The following is a 7,746-nucleotide window of genomic DNA, read 5'->3' on the forward strand; positions in this document are numbered from 1 at the left end:
TGGTTCAAATCTATTTAGCAAAACAGTCCAATACATGCTGTAACAGTTTGTTTAGAATCTGTTTAACAAAATAGTAAATATATGCTCACTAATGACTTCCAGTATAGTGCTGTGAGAGATCAATGCAATACCATTAATCAAAGTGAATCATGCCAATGAAATGAACAACTAAACTATGGATATATCAAGTATGTATAGATCCATGCAAAATTATTCAACATACTTATGAAGTCATAAACTATGTACAGATCAATGCAATACCATTAAACGCATCCAACCCATAAACTATGTATGGATACATGAAAGATCAATGACAATCATGGCTTTTATCTATACATAGTTGACATATACATAATTTATCATGGTTGAAATATGTTTAGCAAAATAGTCCAATACATGTTGTAACAGTTTGTTTAGAATCTGTTTAACAAAATAGTAAATATATGTTCACTAATGACTTCCAATATAGTGTTGTGAGAGATCACTAATTAAATAGTCAAAATGTACTCAATAATGAGTTCCAATATAGTGAGGTGAGATCAATATAGTTTTAGTTTAGTGCTATTAGAGATTAGTGTAAAACCATTGAATAGAGTAATCATGTAGCATAAGTCATTGCAATCCAGTCAGTAGCTGAAATAGCTAAATGGTACCAAATGTCATTGCAATCCACTCCACTCTCTCCGCCTCATCCATCATCAAGAACCCTTTGGCTCTTTCACGTTGAAGCATGAAGGTATCATGTGCTTTCCTGAAAATTGCTCGACTCAGTTCAGGGACAACTTTGAGAGTAGTATATGCAGCAGTCAAAATCTTATCATGTTTAGATTTATCTACTTTTACAATCTGAGGCTTACCGAGGCCATCTTTCAGTTCCTTCATAGTTTCGCATATCACATCCAATGATGTAGCCAAAGATATCTTCGTCCTCTTTCCCCTCCTTGATGATGATGGTGGAGGAGCCCCTCTAGCACTTGCACTCAACTAATTGGAATGATATAACTCTTCATCAATATCTGGTTGGCTATCAAGAGGTGTACCACAATTGGTATCATCCTCATTAAGCATGTTAAATGCATCGTTCATAGGGTGCCCTTCTTCAGCATCAAGGGGCATTGTAGATGCGAACCCTTTAGCAATGTCATTATCAACAATTACAGCCAACTCATTGAAATATTGGAAAGGTGACCTCTTATACATTTTTGTATTTTTGAATTCTCTCCTCTACATGTAAGCATTATAGATGGATTAGGTTGTAAGTTTTTCATTATTAAAATAAGAAGGGAAAATTTCTTTAATGAAAAGAGTAAAAAGATCATCCTACCTTCAAAAGGTCATCCCACATTGAATCCTTAGCATCCACAGTTTGAGTTTCTTCATTCCAAGCTAACCCACTTGTATTTTTCAAGTCCTTCATTACTTTATATCCTACTTTCCATGTTTTCAGCTTATTCTTAAAATGATCTCGTGATAGATTCAACTTCATCATTGCATTGAATGTCCTCTCTATCACAGTCCACGCCTCTTTTTTAAATCCACCTTCACCTTTCCATCTAAGATGGACTTGTTCGAGGAGCAAGTCTAGAAACTTGTGTTCCATCGATTTTGTCCACATTTTCTTCTTTGAAGAAGAAGATTTGTTGCTCACAGCGACGGATCCATCTATATCACTCAAAGTAATGGGAGAACACATCTGGTTCACATGATCAGATCCGTCCATGCTCATCATGAGCTTGGTATATGCCATTTTGAACTCCTTGTATTTCATTTAAATTTGAAGGTGAAAATCTTTAACTATCAATTTGTAATACGTCATAATGGAATGAGGCTAACATATTGAATAGGTAAATGTATTATGATTTAAAGTAATCATATGACTAAAATTGAAAGTTATTGCTCTTTAAATTTAAATGGAATGCAACAAGCAGTAACATCAGAAAAATATGATTTTCAACGAATTCGTTGTTCTCTTCTTACTAGTGGGCTTATGATCTTCATCATTTGGTACTCCTTGCTATATTTCATTTAAAATTGAAGATGATAAACTTTAAATATCATTTTTTAATACATCCTAATGTAATGCAGCTAACATTTAATAAACTTGAAAGCATTTAACTGAAGATGATACACATTTTAAGCAATAATTAATGATAACACATCAACATCAAAAAAACTACCAGCAAGACAAAATGGTGATATCAATGGCAAGTAAATAGTCATGAGCCCCATTATGAAGCATGTTATTGTACTTTCTCAATGCAAAGATGTATAATAATTGTGCTTTCTTGCATTTAAAACAATGTAATCTATATTTCAAGTTGGATTGTGTATTGCAGATATGATCAACAATTTTTGTACATAATGTAGATGTGAAATTGAAAGTTAATGTTCTTTTTATTTAATTAGAATGTAGCAAGGACTGATATCAGAATAACGAAATCACACACCATCGTTGTATATACATACATCAATTTAATCATATAAAGCACATTGCCTTCTAATAAATCATCAATTCTCAAGATCTATAATCTTCCCACATCCTATTTGCTATATCTTCTCGAAATTGGGCCCACTCATTTCTATCCTCTTGAGACAACCCATATGTCTCAAGCAGTGGTACCTCTATCCCATTACGATCATCTTCCACTTCAATAGCTTCTTCCAATGGAAGGCCATCCTCTATCGTAATGAAATTGTGAAGTATGCAACATGCTAAAACAATATAGGATTGTGTCATGATATCATAAGACGTTGCATGTCTTAAGATTGGAAAACGCTACTTCAAAATACCAAATGTACATTCTATTGTATTTCTAAGAGAGGAATGTCGATGGTTGAACAACTCCTGTGCAGAGTTTATTGGGTTTTCTCTTGACCACTCTTTCAAGTGGTAGTGTGTACACTGATAAGGAGCGAGAAATCCAGGTGCATTTGGATATCCAGCATCCACGAGATAATATTTTCCTACATAAAGAAAGTATATTGTCAATACTTGAACTATTTAGCATAACTTTGAGTATATTAAAATGTGATTTGGCTTACCAGGGGGAACTACAAGTGGATTTGATCTAGATAGAGCGGAGGCTAGAACACGGCTATCTGTAGCAGAGCCTTCCCAACCAGCAAGGCAATACTGAAACTTACAATCAAAGGAGCAGACACCCATAACATTTTGCAATAGGTTCCCTTTTCTATCATGATATTTACCCTATATGTCGACATCGACTCGCACTAGAATATGGGTTCCGTCGATGGCTCCAATGCAATCTTGTGGGATATGATACACTGATCAAATGTATGCTCAAGTAATAATAAGATAAGGACAACATTCTAGACAATAAACTTGTAACAATGTATGATTTACCTTGAAGAATGGTTCAAAATGATCATTCCCACTAATTTCGGAAGGAGTGCTTGGACCAGGTGGTATGAAGTAATCTCTATGAAGGGCTAAGACAACCATCAAAACCTTGTGGAAGTACCAACTAACTATCTCTCCTGAGTGCCCAAAGTTATGAGAAATCTTGTGGTTCCTTAGATTGTGCCCAAGGGTGTGGAGGAACATCACTAGTTATTCCTCTAACTTCAAGTGGATCATATCTCTCAAGCTTCCTTTCAGCCTCAAAATATGAGCTAGAGAAAAGAAGGCTGACCTACTCATTCGAATCTGATCATGACAATCCACCACATTTGAATGAATAATGTCTCTACAAAAGGAATTTCCTTTTTTTATTCGTTTACCCATTTGACTGCCTTCTCGGAATACCAGTACTTTGGCTATGTCAACAAAAGCAAAAAGAATTGTGAGAATGCGGGTGTATGTGGTCTTCCTAACTATGCTTCTTTGGACCTCTATACTCTCCATAGGATCCATCAGTGACCTAAAAGGTGGACAATTTAAACACTATCAATTATGAGATATCAACTATCACCTATCAAGATACAACATGATTATTTGCTAGCCTCATTGCATATAGAAGTCAATTATTTATTCAAATACAGCAAGGAGTACCAACTACTAAGGATCATAAGCCCATAATGAACAAATTACAATAATGTGTCATTCTACTCCATGTAATCTATCTATACAAATGAAAGCATAATATTGATTCCATTTGTCTCTATGTATACACACATGTATGTGTATATGTATCTGCACACACTTGTATGTATGCATGTACGTACACACACACACACACATGTATGCATGCATGTACATACACACACACACATGTATGTATGCATCTACATACGTACACACACATGTATGTATGTGTGTATGCATGTCTGTACGTAGACACACACACATGTATGCATGTATGTACATACACACACATGTATGTATGCATGTATGTACGTACACGCACATGTATAAATGTACAGACACATGTATGTATGTACACATATACATGTACAAACTATAACGTTAATTTGGGCTTTTATGAATGTGTTTTAATAAACCGTTGGGTCCACTAAAACTGAGGCTCGTCTTTTAGAAGATGAAAAGTAGCATTGTTGGCAGTGGGAATAGAGTTTCTTTCTGCATTGATCTATACATAGTTTGAAATCATAGCTTTTATCTATACATAGTTTATGACCTCATAAGTATGTTGAATGATTTTGCATGGATCAATACACACTTGATATATCCATAGTTTAGTTGTTCATTTCATTGGCATGATTCACTTTGATTAATGGTATTGCATTGATCTCTCACAACACTATACTGGAATTCATTGGACTATTTTGCTAAACAGATTTGAACCATGATAAACTATGGACTATTTTACTAAACAGATTTGAACCATGATAAACTATGTATAGGTCAACTATGTATAGATAAAAGCATGATTGTCATGTTTTTCTATTATGATTGGCACTATAATATATACAGGTAATCACATGATCACATGCTGGAATTCATTATTGAGCACATATTGATTATGTATAGATAAAAGCCATGATTGCCATTGATCTATACATAGTTGATCCATACATAGTTTATAACTTGGCTCTATTTAATGGTATTGCATTCATCTCTCACAACAGTATACTAGAACTCATTACTAGCAAGAAATTGTTACAAAGTTTAGTTGTTCATTTCACTAGTATTGATCTCTCACAACACTATACTGGAAGTCATTAGTGAGCATAGATTGACTATTTTGTTAAACAGATTCTAGACAAATTGTTACAGCATATATTGGACTATTTTGCTAAACAGATTTGAACCACAATAAACTATGTATAGGTCAACTATGTATAGATAAAAGCCATGATTACCATGTTTTGCTTGATTGGCACTATGATATATACAGGTAATCACATGAGCACATACTGGAATTCATTATTAAGCACAGATTGAGCACATATTGATTATGTATAGATAAAAGTCATGATTGACATTGATCTATACATAGTTGATCCATACATAGTTTATGACTTGGCTCTATTTAATGGTATTGCATTCATCTCTCACAGTAGTATACTAGAACTCATTACTGGTAAGAAACGTTTAGAAAGTTTAGTTATTAATTTCACTGGTATTGATCTCTCACAGCACTATACTGAAATTTATTAGTGAGCACAAGTTTATGACTTGGCTCTATTTAATGGTATTGCATTCATCTCTCACAGCAGTATACTAGAACTCATTACAGGCAAGAAACTGTTACAAAGTTTGGTTGTTCATTTCACTGGTATTGATCTCTCACAGCACTATACTTGAATTTATTAGTGAGCACATATTGACTGTTTTGCTAAACAAATTTGAAACAAACAGCCAAAAACTGTTACAAAGTTTAATTGTTCATTTCACTGGTATTGATCTCTCACAGCACTATACTCGAATTTATTAGTGAGCACATATTGACTATTTTAAAAACAGATTTGAAAAAAATAGTTACCACATATATTGACTAAATTGCTAAGCAGATAGCAGATAGAAATAGAATCATGATAAACTATGTATAGGTCAGCTATGTATAGATAAAAACTATTGATATACTTGTAAATTTCATTGCTATGAGTACAAAAAATTAAAACTTTAACTATGATACATACAAGTAATCAGAGTTAAACATACTGGAACTCATTCCTGAGCATATATTTTAGCTATTTTTCTAACCAGACCTGCAACAAACTATTACGTTTGAATGAACAACAAAACCCCCAAAAAAAATCCAGTATGCAAAGGTGGGTGGGAGAAGAGAACCGTTTAAAACCGTCGCCGCCATTCAAAGCAGAGAAACAGTAGAAAATGCCACGGCCACAAGGAACCCAACAAATCCAGCAAATGGCCACAGTGCAACAAACGCCACGACCACAGCCCAAGAAACCCAACAAACCCGAAACCCTCGCCTTCGCACAACAGAGCATGAAAATCCTTCGTCTTCCAAAAACAACACAACATCCCAATTTGTTATTCCATAAACCTAAGGCGAATTCCGCGGACCCGACAATTTATTCAAACGCATTCATAAAAACCCAAAACCTAGTTTTCATTTCAACTTCCACCTATTTCCTGGAAGTTATTTCTTCCAATTTTTAAACAAAATTGGCAGACGAAAACCGAGACCAGGTTCTGCATTTGGTGAACCAAACGCCATGTTTTTCCTCCATAACCTGATTTTGACTCTGAAAACCCTATTCCACGCCCGTTCTTCTCGTAACCAAACGGGGCCTAAGGAAACACGTCATGTGTTTGATTCCATTTTAAGTAAAAGCTCTACGTTTTATGGTGGAGAGACAATGAACGACCATTTGTTTGCAAGTGACCCCACACGTAACAAGGAGGCACATGCCCCTGCTACCATTATGTACAAAATTCTTTACGGATGTCTTGCGCCACTATTTGATGAATATTAGAAGTTGGTTCCAATATTCTTTTCATGTTTCATCGCCTTTGGGTTTCTGACTTTTGGTTGCTATACACACACACACGTATTCTTTATCTTAGCCGCAAAGCATTCTTTCTCCTAAAACCTTCTCATTGTTATCTGGGATGTTAGCATTATTTCGAATCTCCATTTGTTATCCTTCGTTTAACTATTCTGCAATGGCTAGGATAATCAGATCTCTGTATAGGTTTGCCAATTCGCATAAGGTAGTTGTGAGTTCTCTTTCTCCATTCAAGAGAAGAAGATATTTCAGCTTTGGAGATCAGTTTATTGGTAGATCATGTGGTGCACTCCCATTAGATGTCCCAAAGGGGCACTGTGCAGTTTATGTTGGTAGTGATCGATCTAGATTTATAATTCCCACTGAGTATTTGAATCATAGTGTGTTCCGGGCATTGCTAGATAAGGCAGAGCAAGAGTATGGATTTGATCATCACATGGGACTCATCATTCCTTGTGAGGAAGCTACTTTCCAGTATCTGACATCTATGCTGCAAAAGAAGGACCTGAGTTCATCAGAGCTGGATGAACTCACTGATTTCCTTTCTTCAACATTCTGTTAATGTTCTCTTATTCCAATGCTTAGTTAATCTCATTGCATACTAATTGTATATACTGATATTCATTCTTCAACACTTTGTTATACCAATGCTTAGTAAATCTAATTGTAAACTAATTGTATATACTTTTTGTCGATTTCGTGTTGAGCCAACTGCTTGGCATTGTAATACATTTACCGATCCTGTACAAATGTATTAAAAAAATTAAAAATCATTTGAATCGCTGATCTTTTCGACTATTTTTTGAATGTAGAAAGACCTTAAACCGAGATTATTCCCCCTTTAGT

At 34.9% G+C, this 7,746-nt stretch overlaps 1 pseudogene; it reads left to right on the forward strand.

Moving 5' to 3' along the window:
* The first annotated feature begins 7,057 nt into the window (after positions 1–7,057).
* On the forward strand, positions 7,058–7,462 carry LOC149554369 (auxin-responsive protein SAUR50 pseudogene; annotated as a pseudogene).
* Positions 7,463–7,746: the final 284 nt, after the last annotated feature.

Source organism: Cupressus sempervirens, chromosome 5, assembly GCF_028749045.1.
Source record: "Cupressus sempervirens isolate cs-2001-9-10 chromosome 5, ASM2874904v1, whole genome shotgun sequence".
NCBI lineage: Eukaryota > Viridiplantae > Streptophyta > Pinopsida > Cupressales > Cupressaceae > Cupressus > Cupressus sempervirens.